Source organism: Ursus arctos, unplaced genomic scaffold, assembly GCF_023065955.2.
Source record: "Ursus arctos isolate Adak ecotype North America unplaced genomic scaffold, UrsArc2.0 scaffold_4, whole genome shotgun sequence".
Taxonomy (NCBI): Eukaryota; Metazoa; Chordata; class Mammalia; order Carnivora; family Ursidae; genus Ursus; species Ursus arctos.
Window position 1 is genome coordinate 53,741,759 of NW_026623056.1, and position 21,656 is coordinate 53,763,414.

Sequence of the window (21,656 nt, forward strand, 5' to 3'; positions counted from 1 at the left end):
TATAATGTGCATTTCAAGAAATGCATATCCACATCTTGATAGCCAGAAACAGAGATCCACAAGGAACTGTTCAAAGTTCTTATGCAAATGACCTCTCCCAACTCTGCATCTTTTTTTTTAAACTTATTTCTTTGAGATAGAGAGAGAGTGAGAAGAGGGAGGGTCAGAGGGAAAGAATCTTCAAGCAGACTCTTGCTGAGTATAGAGCTGAGGTGGGGTTCAGTCTCACCACTCTGAGATCATGACCTGAGTTGAAACCAAGAGACTGATGCTCAACCAACTGAGTCACCCAGGTGCCCCCCCAATTCCACATCTTAAGTCAACTTCACACTGTGGTATATTAAACAAAACCAAGCAAAACAAGGACCCAGAAATCATTTTTCCCCCTTATAAATTAGTGACCTCATGGATTTTGTTTTACAGCTTATGGAAAATGATTTGGTGATCCTTCTGGTAAATAGGAGGTTGGCACAAACAGAAACACCTCTGCTCACAGTCCACCAGATCACAGGCAGGTTAGAGGAATCTGCCAGCTTGTTGGTACCTGTGTACTAAGAAGAATCTGGTACTTTCGAGGGCTCTGGCTTGGTACAAGGGAGATCCCTACTGCCAGGATAAGCATGTGCAATTTAGGCCATCAAAAACTCTCCTGTGCCATCTCTGACCCCAACTTAGCAGTTTTTTCCATTTCACTTTCTAGGATTGAAACAAAGGAACCAGAGTCCAGAGGCAAATGACATATGCCTCCAACTTGCTGCCATCCCTCATTTCTTCATAAACTTTACATAAAAGAACAAAACTCCCATTTCTCTTTTTAAATAGATCCCTGCTGTCAGCCCCAAGGGCCAGTTGCAAAGACTTCTATTTCCCAATGGACAAGAGAGACTCCATCTTCTTCTTGGTCCGGGTAGGGATGAGGTGCATGTGATCATCCACATAGTTGGTCACACAGATCTCCAGCTGCAGCTTCACCTGAAGCTCTTTACGTCCAGCATCTGCTGAATTGTTGGCTTTGTCATTGCAGTGCATGGCGCATTGGGCCAGGCAGTTCTGGAACTGCTCTAGTGGTCACCAGGGCCTGGACTTGAGCCAGAGGTGCAGGGCAGTGCTCAATGCACTGGTGTACCAGCTGCATGGAAGATCTGCTGTCCTCACAGTAGCTGGTGCTGGCTGGAACGTGAGGCCTGCATCCTCCAGGTGTTCTCTCTCTCCAGACTCTTCATGAAGTCTACCACCTCCTGCTCCCGGAGCGGCTGCAGCTCTGCAGTGATGACCCCGCCCAGCACCAGAAATATCCCATACCTTGTTTTAAATGATATAGGTTCTATAAATGTCAGACCTCATATAAATACACATATAAGATCTTCAGATTTCAATATATGTAAATTATATCTCAATTTTAAAAGTTTATTTTAAAATGAGGTTGATCCCAATTTTTCCAATATTTCTGTTACTGCATCTATCTTTGGCTTTGTATTGTTTCCATGTAGTAACCATGTGATCTTTTTAAAATGGTAAGACAGTTAAACATAGATATTGTGTCTTTTACTTCCTTTTTAAAAATTGATACCTGTTACATTTATCAGGTAAATAACTGCTCTTTTTAATTTAGGATAAACATTTTTCATTGATACATAATAATTTATTAAAAGATAAGTTTTCACAAAATAGATGGAATTTCCATTCATTATTCATTCATCACTCACATTTTTATTTTCTCTTTAAATATTTAAGCATCTATTATATGTGAATCTATTACACATTGTTTATATAACGGTGAATAGGACAAATCTGTAGGCTGTTCTAGTGGAATTCTGTTTGTAATAATATGAATACAATATTATTTCTTTGATCATATTATCCTATTATTTTGTTTTTATTTCTGTCTCTTAATGGTGTGGAAAATTTAAAAGATCAGAACTGCAATTTTATTTTGTTTTCTTTGACTATCCTTTCTGCCATGTTTTCTTTCTTTCTTTCTTTCTTTTTCCTTCCTTGGTTTTATACTAAGAAATTCTCAATTATGTTTGAAAAATTTTACCAAATTTTTTATACATAAGCCCCATCTCCATAGATTGTAGAAGACTTTATGTACTATCTACTGAATTAAAAACAATCTCTATATATCCTTTTATTTTGATAACAGATTGCTGTTCATAGGGAATATAGATGTATTTCCCAATTATGTTTACATGTACATGAAAAATTGTAGTAAACAAATCACATTAAAGTGACAGCAGTTTCTGCACTTTGATATGTTTATAGCTTTACCTGATTAAATTTTGAGAGCAAAATTTTCCCCACAGCAATTTGTATAACTGCAATTCTAACAAATAACCTGTTGTTGGGAAGTAAAGAATATCTATGACTACAACATCTGAAACATGCATTTCACTCAGACTTGAAGTTTAATTTACTCTAAGTAAGGTGAAGAAGCCAACAATGTTAGACAGCTGTTAAAATGTCTAGCATATTCAAAGATCCATTAATACAAGATCTTATTGCAAAAACAGGTATGTATTAATGATTTTGTTAATCACCCATGACTCAAGTATTATACTCAGTTGTAAGCACGATGTTTTTAGAAGATGGTGATCAGAACAATAAAGGTTCTAGAAATAATAGAAATTCATTTAATCCTGTTAACTCTGAAAGAGAGGTAGTGTCATCCACATATTTTTACTGATGATAAGAGATAACTACCTTTCTAAATATAACACAGTGTTGTGAAGTGTGATGATGGAATACCTATTTAGATGTGTCTTGACCATAAAGGCCATTCTATTAAACTGTCTCTTGCTATTAAATTATTTCTTTATCAGCAAATATTTCACAAATAAAAGTACTTCACAACATTGTGAAAGCAACTTGGATGCAAGAGAAATGTTAACATTTTATTTAAAAGGTAGTCTGCAAACATCTAAAGCAAAGTAGAAAACAATGTTTATTTAGAGAGAGTAGGTTTAAAAAGAAGCAGTGGATCCCATGTGTGTACACGCATATGTTATTACACTGGCCTATATGTTATGTGTGATTTAATTTCTGTTCTTGGAATAACAAATACATTTAAGTAGACTTCAGACAATCACTCTTTCCACCTGAAAATAGTCAGCAGTCTTTCTGAAACACAAGTAGATTTCAAATCTATAAAAGAGAGCCACACTTCTTATTGAGATTTCATTCTTGTAATGTGAGGGAAAAGAAGAACAGGTCATGACTAAATTTCATGCTCTCATGAACCTTAAAATAATTTACAGAGTTATCAGAGCATTCATTCAGTGTCCTTATTACCTGGCAGTTGTAGTATACAGGTATGCCAGACTAAAGAAAAATCTTTTAATTTCGAGCCAAAATAAACTCTACACATTTAATGATTCACTTGTGGCAAAAATTACCTTAATATGCATATCTGACATGTCATATGTCGTATCTATTTTATATATGTATATGTTTAACTGTATTTGAAACAAAAATCTATACATTTTATTTTAAAGATTGATTGATTAATTTAGTGACTAAGAGCACAAGCGTGGGGAGGGGCACAGGGAAAGGGAGAGAGAGAACCTCAAGCAGAATCCATGCTGAGTGCTGAGCCCATGTGGGGTTCCATATCTCATGACCTTGAGATCATACCTGAGCCGAAATCAAGTCAGATGCTTAATCAATTGAACTACCCAGGTGCCCTCAAAATCTATAATTTTAAATTAAATTAAGATACTGCATTTAAAATGCATCACATTTTAAAGTTATTTGTTGTATTTTATTTTTCTTTATAGAATCCATAATAATCTTGGTCACCCAGTTTAGTCCAAACATTTGGGTAGTCAGAGTGGGTCATCATACATGAAGTTAAATTTGGGAAGCAAACTTAATGAGAGGAATAAGATTACCTTAAACTGTTTGGAAAAAGAACAAGGTTTGAGGGCTCATACTGCCAACTTTTAAGACTTGTATTATTGTTACAATAATCTAGAGAGGGTGGTATTAGTGAAATTATATATAGATTAAGTGAAGATAATAGAAAATAGAGAATAGGTCAACAAAGTATAGTCAACTGATTTTTGATAAATGTACCAGGCAACTCAATGGATAGAAGATAATATGTTCAGCAAATGATACTGGAACAAGTATCCACTGTTTTCTGCAGAGAATGAATCTTGATCCTTATATCACATGTCATGAAAAGAACTAAAAATGGATAATCAATCTGTTATAAAATCTAAAACTACACTGCTTCTGGAAGAAAACATAGTGAAAAAATCTGCCTAATTTTGAATTAAGCCAAAACTCTGGTTTTATATACAACACCAAAAAAAAAAAAAAATAACCATTAAGAGGGAAAAAAAAAACCTCTATGATAAATGGGAAATAAAATTTTCTCTGGTAAAGACAGAGGTTAAGAACCTTTAAAAAGTGGTGCAGACTTGGAGAAAAAAATGTAAATCATATTTCTGCAAAACATATCCAGTATACATAGAGAATTCTCAAAATGTAACACTAGAAACACATTTTTAAGAATGGAAACCACAATAACATACTACGGCACACCTATTAGAATGCCTAAAACCCTAAAAAGCTAGTAATACCAATTACTGGTGAGGATGCATATCTGCAAGAATTCTTATTCATTGCTGGTAAATTCAAATTCAAAACAGTCGCTTTTGATGACTGGAAGTTTCTTACAAAACTAAAAATAGCTTTATCGTATAGTCCTAGGAGGTATCATAATCCCAGGTATATTTACCCAACTGATTTAAAAACATATACCCCAAAATATGCTCATTAGTATTTAGAGCAGCTTGATTCATAATTGCCCAAACTGGAAGTAACTAAGATACCCTTGAATGAATGAAAAAAAAAGTATGATATATGTACAATGGATTGTTATTCAATAATAGAAAGAAATGACATATTAAGCCATAAAATGATATGGTTGAAATCTTAAATGTATATTACTAAGTAAAAAAAAGCAGTGTAATGAGGCTAGGTATCATGTAATTTCAATTATATACAGTCCAGAAAAGCAAAACCATAAAGACAATGAGAACATCAGTGTGTCGGTGGACTGGGAGGAGGGAAGACTATGCAAAACACAGGGTTTTTTTGTTTTGTTTTGTTTGTTTTTTCAGGTCACGAAACTATACCATATAGTATTGTAATGATGGATACATCACACTATGCCTCATACAGTTTTACAACACAAAGAATGAACCATAATGTATGCAAATACAACAATAACAAAAAAAGGTCACTTAGGAAGCCAGAAGATCTCAGGAGAAAATATGCACTGTGTTGAGGGAAGCTATCTACATTACAAATGTATGAAGCAACCTCTGAAGGGGCTGGAAGAAAACATTTTAACCTAAGAAAATTCGGAAATAAACAGGGTAAGACTGAAGACAAAGGGAATTGCACCTAAGCACTGTAGTCTGATTGATAAATTTGTTTCCCATGGGATACAGGTTAAAAATTCTGAAACTGCTATACATATATATATATATGCTGGAATTGAACAATTAAGTAAACCTAAGGGAGAATAGTGGGAGTTAGTTTTCTTATTGTTGGAGTGGTAGTTTACAGACAAACAAAGGGTGGGGGGAAGCCTTGAATGATCCATGTGGTAATAGATTAAAATTAGAATCATAAGAAATGAACTCATTTGACTTTAGATACAGATGGTTGCACATAGAAAAATGGGTAGATGCATATACACAGGTTAGTATACATATATATAGTTCCTTTCTCTCTCAGCTGAAAGCATCTAGATGAAATGACACTACGGTAGCAATAAGAACACCTAATGATCAGCTTCTGGTTTCTCATGGGAAAAGTAGAAAGAACCTCCAGTAAAAAGAATCAGGACTCCTGGGAAAAACTGCTTGTATTAGCAATGGGGCATAAATATGCAAGATGAGTCTGGAGAATTGTGCAGTTCCAGATGTAAGAAAGTGCTAAAAAAAATACACAAATGCAGGGACAGAGACATATCAAAGTGACACAGGAACCAACTGAAGAAGCTATTAATGGCCAAAGTTGGGATGATTTGTACAGCATAAAAGAGAGGGTAAGAATATTTTACAGTGGAAATATTTAACCAAGACAACCTCAGCCAGGAGACCAAAGACAACCTCAACAATGATAAGCCATAGTAATAGTACATACCCTTGATATGATGCAATAAAATGACACTTTCGCCTCTGTGATCTTCCTCACAAAAATCCACCACCTCAATTTTGATATGAGAAAAACAGCATACAATTCCCAATTTGGGGACATTCTATGAGATACCGAGATATATTTCTCATAACTCTCAAGGTCACCAGAAGTAAAGTCTGAGAAACTTTTGCAAACAAGAAAAGCTTAAGGAGATATGATGACTAAATCTAACTCAGCATCCTGGATGGGATTCTAGAATAGAAAAAGTGCAATAGATAAAAACTAAGGGAATTGGACTAGGATGTGAAATCTAGGTATTAATCATATATCAATATCGCAACATTAATTATAACAAGTAACACATTAAGGTATTAGTAATAATGGCAACTAGGTACAGAATGTATAAAATCTCCTTTACCACCTCTGATTTTCAGTAAATCTAAAACTTTTTTAAAAAAAAAAGCATTTTATAAAATTGTGCAAAAAATTTGGACAGATACTTCAGAAAATAATCCCCCCAACACAAAGTTACCCAAGATAAATAAAAACATATTCACATGAGAACCTTTATATGAATGTTTAGAGCAACACTTACTGATGATTACAAAATTGGAAATGACCCAGTTATTCATCAACCCGTAAAATGATAAACCTTGGTATATACAGTGGAATACTCCTCAGCAATGCAAGATGCTACTGTTTCACAAAACATATAGTGCATCTAAACTGCATTTTACCAAGTCAAAGCAGCCAGATCCAAAAGCTTATGTATTGTATGATTTCACTTATACGTCTTGTGGAAAACATAAAACTACAGAGGTGAAATATATCTCAGTATTTGCTAGAGCGTGGTGTCGGTCAAAGGGGTGTAGGTCAAAGAGACAACTTGAACATTTCAGGGTAATGAGATGGATCTTGTAATGACTGTGGTAGTGCATATATGGCTCCAGATTGTTTTAAACCCATATCTACACTGTAAGGGATGATTTTTAATGTATGCCAATTTAAAAAATCAACCAGGATATGTGTGAGGAAAAAAATAGTCATAAGGCATGCTATGACAATTTAACATTATTACAAACGAATCACATAACAATACGACGGAAGTGCAGCAGATAACTAACCTCAGTAATTTTGGAAAAGGCTATTTTGATCTCATACTATAAGGCTAAACACAAAAAGAGAGTTGATCACCAATCCTATTATGTAATTAATATATACCTAATTTCCTTTTTGATTAATAAGGTTCATATGCAAATTTGATATATTAACTAATTTATCCCTAAGTCTCAAGAGTATGTAAAATATTTACATCAAGAATTTATCTCAAAATCCATTTACTTTCAGTATCAATAACTTTAAGTGAGATTTAATAGTTTGACAATACTAAAAATGTGTTGAGAAGTAGGTTACATTAGTGACCAAACAAGCAGCCAAATGGACACATATTTATATATGGATTCATTAGGTGTTCTATTCTTCTAACTTGATGTGCAAAAAACTTGAGAGTCAGTAGAAATACTGAATTTAATTAGAAAGACATTTTGTGACTGATTGCTTATTCATAGACTAAAACTGCATTTTTACTCTACTGTTTTAACAAAGTAAACAAGGTTTGAAAGTCTCAGAGAAAAAAATAATTGCCTGACTCAAGAAAATTAATTATTCTCAATACAGTGCTTAGTAAAGAATAGGAAATAAAAGTAAAAGCCGGCGGCCAAGCATCAATAGACACAAAAAAGAAAGGAGATTAATAATGTTCAATTTTTCATGTTAACTACCACACAAGTTAATAAATGAAATATGAATTCAGCACGCTAATATTATTATTGACTAAAATATTAATAGTACTAAAAGAAAAGCTTTTAAGAAATATAATTATGGAAAGGAAATAGTTCCTACTGTTATTTTTTCTTTCCTCTTCATTTTAAATATAGGTTTCATTTCAACTATGGGTAGTTTCATGCAAATGTGACATGAGGAAATTATCGCTATAGCTACCACTATGTGGTTATATTGAAATAATATAATTTGTTAAAAGTTATAGGTATTAAGGAGGGCACATATTGCATGGTGCACTGGGTGTTATATGCAAATAATGAATCATGGAACATTACATCAAAAACTAAGGATATACTGTATGGTGACATAACATAATAAAAAATCATTGTAAAAAAAAAGTTATAGGACAGATATCCAGATCCACCTAAGATACAGTAAGCACAGTCCACCCAATCTTTTCAACAACTACAGCAAAAACAGGAAAATCCTGACAAAAATACATAAGCAACTATCTACAGACTCTGGAAAGTAAATAATTGCAGGTAAACTGAAAAAAAAAAATAAAAATTCAAAGGACAACCAATACAGTGGTAAATTCCGTTTTAGCTTTTTGTTTTGTTTCATTTTTCTTTTTTTCACCCCATATTTCAGGCCAGACAGCCTGAATCCCAGAACTGCATAACTGCATAGCTGATACAGACAGAAGCATCTCCAAGAAAACAAAACTACAACAAGCCCTCTATCTTCTTATCATAACAACTAGGAATGGATGCTCTCTGTGCTATGATAAAAATGAGAGGAAATCACATCCCTCTCATCTCCTTCTCTCCCTCAGACCTTCCTATTCCCTAAGACAGAACAATACTGAAATTAGGCCAATTAATAGCCCTACAATGACCTCCAAGTGTTTAAGCAAAAGAATCACATGTCTCTCACTTTAAATCAGAAGCTAGAAATGATTAAGCTTAGTGAGAAAGGTATATTGAAAGCTGAGATAGGCTCCTTATGCTAAACACTTAGCCGTAGTGAATGCAAAGGAAAAGCCTTGAAGGAAATTAAAATTTCTTTTCAGTGAACACATGGATGATAAGAAAATGAAACAGCCTTATTGCTGAGGCAGAGAAAGTATTACTGGTTTCAATAGAAGACCAAACCAGGTACAGCACTTCCTTAAGCCAAAGCCTAGCCCAGAACAAAATCCTAATTCTCTTCAATTTTAGGAAGGCTGAAAGAGGTGAGGAAGCTTCAGAAGAAAAGTTTGAAGCTAGCAGAGGTTAGTTCATAAAGTTTAAGGCAAGAAGGTGTATCCATAACACAAAAGTACAAGTGCCGACATAGAAGCTGCAGGAAGTTATCTGGAAGATCTAGCCAAGATAATGAAGGTGGCTACACTAAATGATGGATTTTTAATGTGTACAAAACAGCCTTCTATAGGAAGAAGATTACCTCTTAGGTACCTTTAGATATCTTTCATAGTTACAGAGAAGTCAATGCCTGGCATCAAAGTTTCAAAGAACAGACTAACTCTCCTGTTAGGGGCAACTGCAGCTCGTGACTTTTAAGTTGAAGCCAATGCTCGTTTACCATTTCAAAAATCCCAGGGCCCTGAAGAATTATGCTAAACCTACTCAGCTTATGCTCTGTAAATGGAACAGCAAAGTCTGGATGACAGAGCATCTGTTTATAACATGGTTTAAGTTCACTGTTGAGACCTGCTCCTCAGAAAAGATTCCTTGCAAGTATCGCGATTTATTGACAATGTACCTGGTTACTCAAGAACTCTGGAGATGTACGATGAAATGAATGTTGCTCTTATGCTTACTAACAGAATATTCATTTGGTAGCCCATGGATCAAGGAGTAACGTTGACTTTCAAGGTTTTTTTTTAATTTAAGAAATACATTTTATAGGATTATAGCTGCCATAGATAGTGATTTCTCTGATGGATGTGGGCAAAGAAAATTTAAAAACTTATGGGAAGGATTTACCATTCTAGATGTCATAAACACCATTTGTAATTTATGGGAAGAAATAAAAATGTCATCAAGAAGTGTTTGGAAGAAGTTGATTCTAATCCTCTTGGATGACCTTGAGGGGTTCAAGACTTCCATGGAAGAAGTAGCTGCAGATGTGGTGGAAATACCAAGAGAACTAGAAGTGGAACCTGAAGATGTGACTGAATTGCTGCAAGCTCATCACAAAACTTGAATTGATGAGGAGTTGCTCTTTATGAGTGAGCAAGGTAGTGGCTTCCTGAGATGGAATATTCTACTGGTGAAGATGCTGTGTAGTTTTGAAATAACAACAAATATGTAGAATATTACATAAACTTAGTTGATAAAATAGCAGCAGGGTTGGAGAGGACCAACTCCAATTTTGGAAGAGGTTCTACTGTGGATAAAATGCTATCATCACATACCACAGAGACATCATTAATAAAAAGAAGAGTAAATTGATACAACAAACTTCATTGTTGTCTTATTTAAAGAATTGCTACAGCCACCCCAATCTTTACCCATTACCACCCTGATCAGTCAGCAACCAACAACACTGAGGCAAGACACTCTAACAGCAGAAAGATTATGACTCTTAAAGATCAGATAATGGTTAGCATTTTTTAGTAATAAAGCATTTTTAAATTAAGGCATGTACATTGTTTTTTCAGACATAAAGCTATTACACACTTAATAGATAACAGTATGATGCAAATATAACTTTCATATGGACTAGGAAACCAAAAAGATAATTTTTTTAGATTTTATTTTTTTATTTTTATTTTTTAAAAGATTTTATTTATTTGAGAGAGAGAGAGAGAGCGAGAGTGAGCATGCACACAAGAGCTGGAGGAGGGGCAGAGGGAAAAGCAGACTCTTCACTGAGCAGGGGATGCAGGGTTTGATCCCAGGACCCTGGGATCATGAACTGAGCTGAAGACAACACTTAACTGACTGAGCCACCCAGGTGCCCCTAGATTTTATTTATTTGTTATTAGAGAGAGAGAGAAAGAGCTTGAGCATGAGCCGGGGGAGGAGCAGTGGGGGAGAGAGAGAAGCAGGCTCTCCATTGAGCAGGGAATCTCTCATGGGGCTCTATCCCGGCACTCTGAAACCATGACCTGAGCTAAAGGCAGATGCCCCCCAAAAGTTAATTTGACTCTCCTTATTGTGATATTCACTTCATTACTCTGAGATAAATTATTAAGTTGGTAGCAGCATGATTAAGAAGCATTCACATATCACTTTATGAGGATAAAAGCATCAGTCTTCCAAGAAGACAGCATTTCTAAATGTGTATGCACCGAACAACATAGCTGAAACATATGCAAAGCAAAACTGACATAACTGAAAAAAAACCACCGATATAACTGAAGTAGTATACAAATTCAAATTTGGAAGTTGAATGCTTCAGCACTTCTCTGTCAACAGTTAACTAAGCATAGAATTTGAGGAGTGTATTAGATTTTCCAGAGAAACAGAAACAACAGGATCTGCGAATTTGTGTGTAGATAGATGTAGATATAAATGTGTGTACATATGCATATATATATGTGTGTGTGTATGTATAGAGATTTGTTTCAATAAATTGTCTCAGCGATTATGGAGGCTTGGCAAATTAGAAAATCTGTTAAGGTAGGCCAACAGGCTGGAGACTCAGGAAAGAATTATAATTCCAGTACAAAAACAGTCTGCTAGCAGAATTCCTTCTGGGTAGGAGGGGGTCAATCTTTGTTCTATTAAGGCTTGAAACTGATTGGATAAGGTGCACCCACATAATAGGAGGTAATCTCTTTTACTCAAAGTCCACTGATTTAAATGTTAACAAATTTTAAAAAAATATTTTCACAGAAATATCTACAATAATATTTGTCCAAATATATAGGTATCATGACCCAGACAAGTTGACATAAAAAATTAACCATCACAAAGTGTGCAGGATAACATGTTTCTTTTTATCTTATTTTTTTATTTGGTATTTGCAAATTAGTTTAAATTGCAAATTAGTTTACATCCCTTATGTAATAGTCTAAAATTACATTTCTCACAGCTTGTATGTATCTTCTGAAGTTCATGATTATTTAGATAATGGGGTTCAAGTGGAATATAAGCCTTACCTCCCCATAGGATACAAAATTAATACACAAAAATTGGTTGCATTTCTATAAACTGATAACAAAGTAGCAGAAAGAAACTAAGAAAACAATTGCATTTACAATGGTACCAAAAAGAATACAATGCCTAGGAAAAAACTTAACTAAGTAGGTGAAAGACCTGTACTCTGAAAACTATAAGACATTGACGAAAGAAATTACAGATGACACAAATGGAAATAATAGCCTATGCCCGTGGTTTGGAATAATTAATACTGTTAAAATGTCTATACTACCCAAAACAATCTACAGATTCAATGCAATCCCTATCAAAATACTAACATCATTTTTCCTAGAGATAAAACAAAAAATTCTAAAATTTTTATGGAATTACGAAAGACCCCAATAAGAAAGAACAAAGCTGGAGCTATCACAATCCCAGATTTTAAGATATACTACAAAGCTATAGTAATTAAAACAATATGGTACCTTCACAAAAAATGACACATAGATCAATAGAACAGAATAGAGAGCCAAGAAATAAACTCACACATATAAGGTCAATTAATCTATGACAAAGAAGGCAAGAATATACAATGGGAAAAAGACAGTCTCTTTGATAAATGTAGCTGGCAAAACTGGACAACTACAAGCCAAAGAATAAAACTGGACCATCTGTTAACAGTATACACAAAAATAAAATCAAAATGAGTTAAAGAACCTAAACATGAGACCTGAAACCATAAAACCCATGGAAGAAAACATAGGCAGTAATTTCTGTGACATTGGCTTCAGCAACATTTTTCTAGATAGATATGTTTCCTTTGGTAAGGGAAACAAAAATTGGAACTACACCAAAATAAAAACCTTTTGCACAGAAAAAAAAAATCAACAAAACAAAAAAGCAACCTACTATTTGCAAATGATATATCTGATAAGGGGTACATATCCAAAATATATAAAGAAATTATACAACTTAGTGTAAAAAAGAATAATAATCCAGTTAAAAAGTGGGGAGAGGACCTGAATAGACATTTTCCACAAAAGACACACAGATGGCCAACAGACACATGAAAAGATGCCCAACATCTCTAAGCATCAGGGACATGCAAATCAAAACTACAGTGAGATATTCACACCTGTCAGAATGGCTAGAATAAAAAAAAATTTTTTTTAAAAGAAAGAACAAGTGTTGGAGAGGATGTAGGGGAAAAGAAACCCTTGTGCATACTGTTGCTAGGAATGTAAATTGATGCAGCCACTGTGGAAAACATTATGGAGGTTTCTTTAAAAAAATAAACATAGAAATAACATATATCCAGTAATTCCACTACTGGGTATTTACCCCCCAAAAAATAAAAAACATTAATTCAAAAATATTTGTGCACCTCTGTTTTATTGCAGCATTATTTACAATAGCCAAGATATGGAAGCAGCCCAAGTGTCCAATTGAATGGATAAAGATGTAGTATATATCCATAATAGAATATTATTCATCTGTAGAAAAGGATAAGATCTTGCCATTTGCAACAACATGAATGGAACTAGAGGATATTATTTTAAGTGAAATAAGATAGAGGAAGATAAATACCATATGATTTCACTTATATGTGAAACCTCAAAACAAAACAATAAAAAGCAGAATCAGACCCATAAATACAGAGAAAAAAAGGATGGTTGCCAGAGAGGAGGAAGTGGGGAGGATGCAAAATGGATGAAGGACAGAGATACAAGCTTGTAGTTATGGAATGAATGAGTCATGAGGATAAAAGGTAGAGCACAGAGAATATAGTCAAGTGGTGTTGTTACAACATTGCATGATGAGAGATGGTAGCTACACTTATGGTGAATATAACATAACAGACTTGTCTGATCATTATGTCATACACATGAAACTAATATAACACTGTTTGTCAACTATAAAACACACTCAGACACACAACACATAAACCTTTCCTCCCTTTATAGTTCTTTGCCCTTTCCCGTTTATAATAGTCAAATACTTTCTCTACAAATATTTAGAACCACATTAGTATTATATTTTTGCTTTAAACATCAACTGTAATATATAAAGTTCAAAAGGAAAAAGCAAACAATACATTTTCCCTAATTTTTGCTGTGTTTTTGTTCTTTTATCTTATGTTCCAACATTATTTCTCTTATTGTTTCTTTCTACCTAAGAATTTTTTAAAGCCATTTTTTACCCCAAAGGACTGCTTTTAAGGCAAATCTGCTGATCATAAATTCTGTTTTCCTTCATCTGATAATTTATTGATTTCCTTTCATTTCCCAAAGGATATTTTCACTGGACATAAGATTCTGGATTGGCAGTTCTTTTAGTATCTGAAAAGTATTGCGCTGCGGCCTCTGGACTCCATAGCTTCTAATCAGAAATCTGTCAATCAAATAGTATTTCGGCTATAGATACTGTGTCATTTTTCTCTGGCTGTTGTCATGAATTTTTTTGTCCTTACTTAGTTTATTATGATGTATTTTGTCATAGATTACTTTGTGTTTAATCCGTTTGTAGTTCTTTCAGCTTCTTGAATCTGTAGTTTTATAACTCTTGACAAAATTTTGAAGTTCTTAGCCATTATATCCAAGTACTTTTGTGGTCTCAACCTCTTTCTCCTCTACTTCTGGAACTCTAAGAAACATAAATAATAAATCCTCCATTATCTCTCCATCTGTCTCCCTTGCTCATATTGTGTAATCTTGTTGTCTTTTTCTTTCACTGATTTTTTGTTGTTGTTGTTCCTTCTATCTGCTATTGTCCCTGTCCACAAAGCTTTTTATTTTGGATATTGTATATTTCAGTTTTAATGTTTCCATTCGATTGTGTTTTATTTCTATTTCTATATTGAGACATTATTTTCTTTGCTAAGATTCTATTTTTTTCCTTTTGTCTCAAGCATGTTCACAATTGTACACTGAAGTATTTTCAACATGACTGATTTTAAATATTTGTTGGACAATTTTGGCATCTCTGCCATCTTTGTGTTGGCATCAATGATCGTCTTTTTAAATTTCTCATTTAGTTTGAGATTTTCTTGGCTCTTGGTATGATGAGTGATTTTCTATGGGAAGTTGGACGTTTTTGTGTTCTGCTATGAGATTCTTTAAATCTTCATTTACCTATCTTTCTCTGACTTTACTCTGGCAAGGGAAGGGGGACTGCTTCAGTCTTGTCAGGTGTCCTTAGATGATACCTAGGTGGAGGCCCCTCATAATTGCTTGGCTGGGGTAGAAGTCTCAATTCCTTACATGGTCTCTACTGACACTGTATTTAGAGTGGCTTTTTGCCACTCGTTATCAGGTAATTTTGGATGTTCTAACGATGCATGAGGCCTCCTCTGACATCACCCAGCATTAGAAAGGTAGGGAAACTTCTCTACTGCACCTTTGGGGTAGATATCTAGGCTACTTATGTGGTCTCCAATGACACTGCAGCATGGGAGAAGGAAAAATCTTGTTATCTGCAGGTGGTGATAAGTCTTCTTTTTCTTCTCGGCCCTCATTGCAGCCTCAGGAGGATGAATGTCTAGGCTTCCCATTTTCGCTCTTTTGGTGTGTATGGACCACTGTTTTTCTATGGTGTTTGGCTAGAGTAAACTGGTAATTTTTAAAAAAATGTTTGCTCTTATTAGGATCCTCCTTTCATGGTCTTTTGGCTAAAGATATTAGGCCTTTGTTGGTTTCTTTTTTTTTTTTCTTTAAATCTGTGTGGCAATTTATTTTGATGAACCTCAAGTGTACTTCAACTTGAAAAGAGAAAGAGTAGTCTTATAATGAAATGGTGCTGAAACAATGACATATTTTTTACATAATCATATGTAAAACAAGAGCACATCTGTAACATGAAATATAAAATTACAAAACTTTTATTGAAAGCTTAGGGGAATGAAATTATAAGCTTAGGCAATTATAAGCTTAGGCAACAGGTTTTAGACACACAAAAAAAGCACAATCTATATGAAAAATATACAAATTGAATTTTATATAAAGTTAAACCTTTTGCTCTTTGATAACATCAGTAAGAGAATAAAAATCAAGCTGCACATCCGGAGAATATATTTGTAATTATTTTTTAAAAAACTACTTATATTCAGAATATATAAAGAAATTTCAGAACTAAGCTATAAAAAAACCCCACATAACCCAACAGAAAAATGAGTCAAAATTTTGAATAAACACTTCATCAAAAATTTATGCAGTTGGCAAGTACACATGACAGGATGCTCAAAATGAGTCACTCGAAAGATGCAAATTAAAACCACAATCACACCTATTAGATTGGCTAAAATGAAAAAAAATACTTAAAAAGTAAAAATCAAACTGATAGTAACAAATGCTAGTTAGGATGCAGAGAGCGGACACAGAAGCGAAATGACTTGAAGGCAATTGTCTTTTTCTGTTTCATCTATTGAAGCAATGGAAGCTCAAGAATAAGGAAGTTGTTTCTGTATTTAGAGGGAATGAAAAAGAAAAGAGCTACTGCTTACATTGTAATATATCCCCAACGCTGAGAGCAGCTGAAAGTCTCTGAAAGATATTCCTTGTTCAGGAACACCTGCCTCAGAAAGTCCATTTAGCGAACTCATTTACATTCACGATGAATGCAGAGCTGTTATTCCTCTCGCTCATATGTTTGCTTGAAAGCATAATACTGAAACGGACATTTAAATATTGAATAGTAACTGTTAATGCAATATGCAGTTTCAGGATCGTTGATGGATTACAGGATTTTGTGGAAAGTATATCACTGTCAGATAATTTTAGATTATCTAAACAAGTCCAATACTGGTGCAAAAGCATAAATATTTAAGAATTTGGTAGATGTCCTGCTTAATTTGCCTGTTTCTAAAAATATTTTAGATTTTTTTCAAGAGTATAGATGTTTTTCATGGCCTTGTATTATTCTACCTAATCTTCTAAGATAAAGCAAAGCCAGTGATTTACTGATTTATAAATATTTGAGTATATGGTCTGTTTATGTGTGTGTGCACATACGTTTGTATGTGTACAGAGCTGCTAATTCAGTGTGATTGTAACAAGGTTATAGTTTACATGATTTGTCAAAATAGAGACAGGAATAATGGAATAAGATGTGAATCATAAGTATTTGGAACCCTGAATTTAGGTAAAAGGAGAGCAAAATAATTTACAGCTCAATATTTTCTGTCTACAAGTAATTCTTCTTTCACAGTTTAGCAGGGTTTACAATGTAGACAAGTGACTCATAAAGCAGAAATTGGTCTTGCTATGAAAATAGACACCACTCCTGCTAAGACACTCCAGGAATAGTGAATCGAAAGGGAAGTTGATCTATTTTTTTGTGAAAATTCATGTCGTGTTTTGCAAAAATCTAATAGCGAAATACGAACTTGAAAATAATTCCCTTTTGACAACATCCTTACCTTGGATATGACAACAGCACTGAAATGAATGGAATGTGTTTCTATATGTGTTAATTAGATTTGTCACCACACACTGTTCATCTTTATGGGGGTTTGGTGTCTACCAGGAATATCAACTTTCAACATTTGATATATTGATCTTGTTCTTTAATCTCTCACCTTAACTCCTATCTTTAGCATGATGTTTTTCTCTTATTACATTTGTTATTGCTGTGGATTCTGATATACAGATAAAAATGACTCTAGAAATGTAAGGTGATTAAAATGGACAGATCTTTTTATTTATTTATTTATTTTACTTCTCTCACTCAAAAAAAAAAAAAGTCAAAAGCAAAATAATTCATTAGAAAAACTCCCATAGTCACCTGATGGTATGGGATAAAAATGGAAATTCCCATAAGCTTTTTAAATCAAGTGCCTAATAATTCATTATTGCCACAGTAGAGAAGATAATGATAAATGTGTGTGTGAATATATATATATATATAAATATGGATAGATGTAGATAATATATCTTTCATTTTATTAAATATAAATACATTTTCCAAAAGAAGGAGAAGGTTTTAAAAATACAATTGACTCTCAATAAACAAATGATGAATATTGTGACTTAGGTTTTTCCAAAAGCAGAGCCTTAGGAAAAGAATTGGGTGCAGATAGTTTATCTAGGAAGTGATTCTAAGAAGCACACATGGATGAGGGAGAGTGAGACAAGTCAGCAGGAGAAGCCAACATAAGGACGTATTAGAGTTGTTGTTGTGGGGTCCCTTAAACACAGAAATCTTCCATCTTAAGGACTGCACCTAGAGCATTTGTCCAGCAGCTTCTGTTGCTAGTATATGAAGTGTTGTCCTTGCTCCCATTGACTTTCCTGTGCTGCCAGGTTATGTTGTGTGGCAAAAATCAGAACAAGAGATGGCACAAGATTGAGTCAGCAGATATGCAGCACGAGGTGCATCTGAGCAGGTCTGGAACAGCACACTAACTAACTGCTAAAAGAAGAGATAACCCAAAGGCTTTGGTATGCCTGTTTAAATACATTTTATAGAATGGTCATTCTTTCTGAGTTCTGCTTTTGGGTTCAAGATACTATGTTATGGCAACTATGAAGGAAAATGAACCAAGTAGAAAAGACAGATTTCATTGGCTCTTTGCATTGTGAAATACCTTTGCTGCTTGGTCGGTTTAAATGAGATCAGTAATGATAGTTAAAATAGAATTTTAGTGTTAGACTATTTAAATAATTTTCCTCAATGTTATTTCCCTCATTCAACCAAACTTTGCTAAAAAGCAGGTTAATTTGTCTCTTGCATTTGCTAAGTTACAATTTTAAATACTGCCACTAAAACAATAACTTCAGGTATAAAGACTTGTGAAGTAGGAAAGGTAGGAAATGAATCAATTTTTCTCTATACAGGGTCAGAATTCGTTTAAAGTGATTTTAATTTATCACTCAGCTTTTTCCCATACTGCCAGATTCTAACAAAAATCACTATACCATCTTTTTTTTTTTTTATCATAATAGAATCATGGCTGTACACTTAAGCACAGAGTGAGGTATGTGATTAATTCTATTCAGTTGAAGGTGATTAGAAATTCTCTGAACTGCTTTCAGTGCAGGGCTCTTAACAGAACAGGTGTGTATTTTTCATGCACTTTCTCCTCCCTGGAAGCTGTCTCACAGACAGTAAGAAGAGTCTATGGAATGCTGGAGCCATATCATAGAAGGAACTTAGACCCCTGAATAAGGCGTCTAATACACACAGTGCTTTCTCATTGGCCTAGGCAGCTCACCTTGGAATTGTTACATAACAAGCAATAAATTAGTCTTCTTGAAAGTGTATTATTTTGGAATGAATGGATAAATGAATGAATGAACCGGTAAATTCATTTGTTCGTTCATTCATTCATTCATTCATTCATTCATTCAGGATGTCTTACTCTGCTACCAACCTGGGACACCAGCATAAGATTTTTTTTTTTTAAATCAAGAGTATTGTTATTTACATTTAGTGTTTACCATTTAATTATACATTTTACATTCCTTTTCTTAATCCTTAGATAATCATAAATCAAGGATTTACTATTAGTCTTATTTGATAAATGAGGTAACTGAGGGTCTATGGTATTAAGAAATGTGTCTGATATTACACAGGTCAGAAGCACTTTACATAAAATCCAATTTCAACAGTCCTCATATGACAAACATTTCTCCTAATAGAAAGTTTATAGAAATTTTTCTTTAAGATGACTACAATTTTTAAAAATCAAGTTTGAGCTTATTTTTTCTAGATTCTACATGATCTGTCCCCCTCATGAATACTCATCTTGTCTTCAAATAAATGTATATGCTTTTCCTGTGCCTTTGTAAAAATTATCCTCACAAACCCCAGAGATGACTCACAAACCAGATTCGCCTTTTTTGTTCTTATTTTCTTTAAAATGTAGATCAAAAGTCATCCATTAGAAACTATTTCTTAACAGAATAGCTTAGTCTCACAAAATCTATATTCACTCAGGTGTGCCTGGGTGGCACAGCGGTTAAGCGTCTGCCTTCAGCTCAGAGCATGATCCCAGGGTTATGGGATTGAGCCCCACATCAGGTTCCTCCGCTATGAGCCTGCTTCTTCCTCTCCCACTCCCCCTGCTTGTGTTCCCTCTCTCGCTGGCTGTCTTTATCTTTGTTGAATAAATAAATAAAATCTTTAAAAAAATCTATATTCACTCAATTAATGTTAGAGGACAGCACTGTGTAGTAGTTAAGAATTGATTCTGAACCAAAATGCTCAGATTTAAATTTTGACTCCACTACTGACTACCAGTATCAAATGGTTATAAAAACTTATGACATGTAGTAAGTGCTCAATAAATGTTAACAGTAATTTATGCTTATAAATGGTAATTTATACAGCCATGCACAGAAATTTGGGCTATAATCAAGGCTCATACAGGTCTACTTGTTTCCAATCAATACAGTATTTATGAAGCAGTTACCATTTATTAAACACTGTGTCTACTCCTAGGGGTAAAACACACACACATACCACTACCACTACCACCAAGAAGAAATAAACAAATTCAACAAATCTTTGCCGTAGACTTTTTGGTTTTGGTTTACATGCACATAGGTGTATGGTTGGAGGTTTCTGTGATTTGTCCTGCAAACTGACCACACTGACCTGCACATACGCAGGCAGGTTAAGGAATGTTGTTTGTGAGACTTGTGCTGTGTAAGTGACCTTGGGAGCCTGGTTAGTTGACATTAGCTGGCCTCCAGGTCAGACTTGGCCTTTTTGGTCTTGACACCAAGAAGTGTAAATGCCCTTGCATCCCCTCCAGCTCCAGGCTGGCCTGGCCTGCTTCCCCCTACCCTCCACAATGGAAACTGGAAGGGGAGGCAAGCACACCTAGCCCAGGCTCCTTGAAGACATAAAGACATGATAACATAGAAATGCAGCTCCCTCCAAACTGCACGAAGGCAAACAAATGTTTAACTTCAGACCCCACCACTTGCCCTATCAATACGGGCCTTATGGGGATGGTCAGTTGGAAGTCTTCCTCAGGGGAAGACATTCTGCCAGACCTCTCAATCCAGCCTGGCTGTCTTCCTGGGGCTTCCCCAGGTAATGAGGTTGGATGTTGTAAGTACCCAATCTGATATAACTGTCTTATTCTCCTTTACTGTTTACTATTGCCCTCATCTATGTGTAGATTTCCTTTTCTTCTGTTTCTATTAGATTTTTATAATATCAACAAAGTGTTTTCTCCCCTTCGAAACAGAGACTATGGCTGTCACGAATCTTTTCTTCAGAACAACAGGGGAAAAATTATTTGTTTCCTTCTAATAACCAACATCAGGCTTTCTTTACAATGTTTAAAAGAATCAGACAAATATCCGAGCATTCATACAAAGATAAATTAACTGTTTAGGTAGATAAAATTTAGGACAATAGGAGAATATCAGAGCTAGAATGAAAGGAAAAAAATACTGTTACATTATCAAATAATAATTGACGTTCACATGGTATTTCATAACATATATAGTGTCTTCTTAATTCTCAGCTGGTCTTCTCACAGTTAAAAATATAAGTATATATTAATATTTTCTTTTTTTAAAGCAAATGGAAATTAAAAATTATATAATAATAATATGCACACATATATCAAATTTGTGGGTGATAGGACTTGGACTAAAACCCTGGACCATAACATAA

At 34.4% G+C, this 21,656-nt stretch overlaps 1 pseudogene; it reads right to left on the reverse strand.

Annotated features, from left to right (window-relative positions):
* Positions 1-861: 861 nt before the first annotated feature.
* LOC113271083 (protein FAM136A-like) lies at positions 862-15,579 on the reverse strand (annotated as a pseudogene).
* Between the last annotated feature and the right edge of the window lie 6,077 nt (positions 15,580-21,656).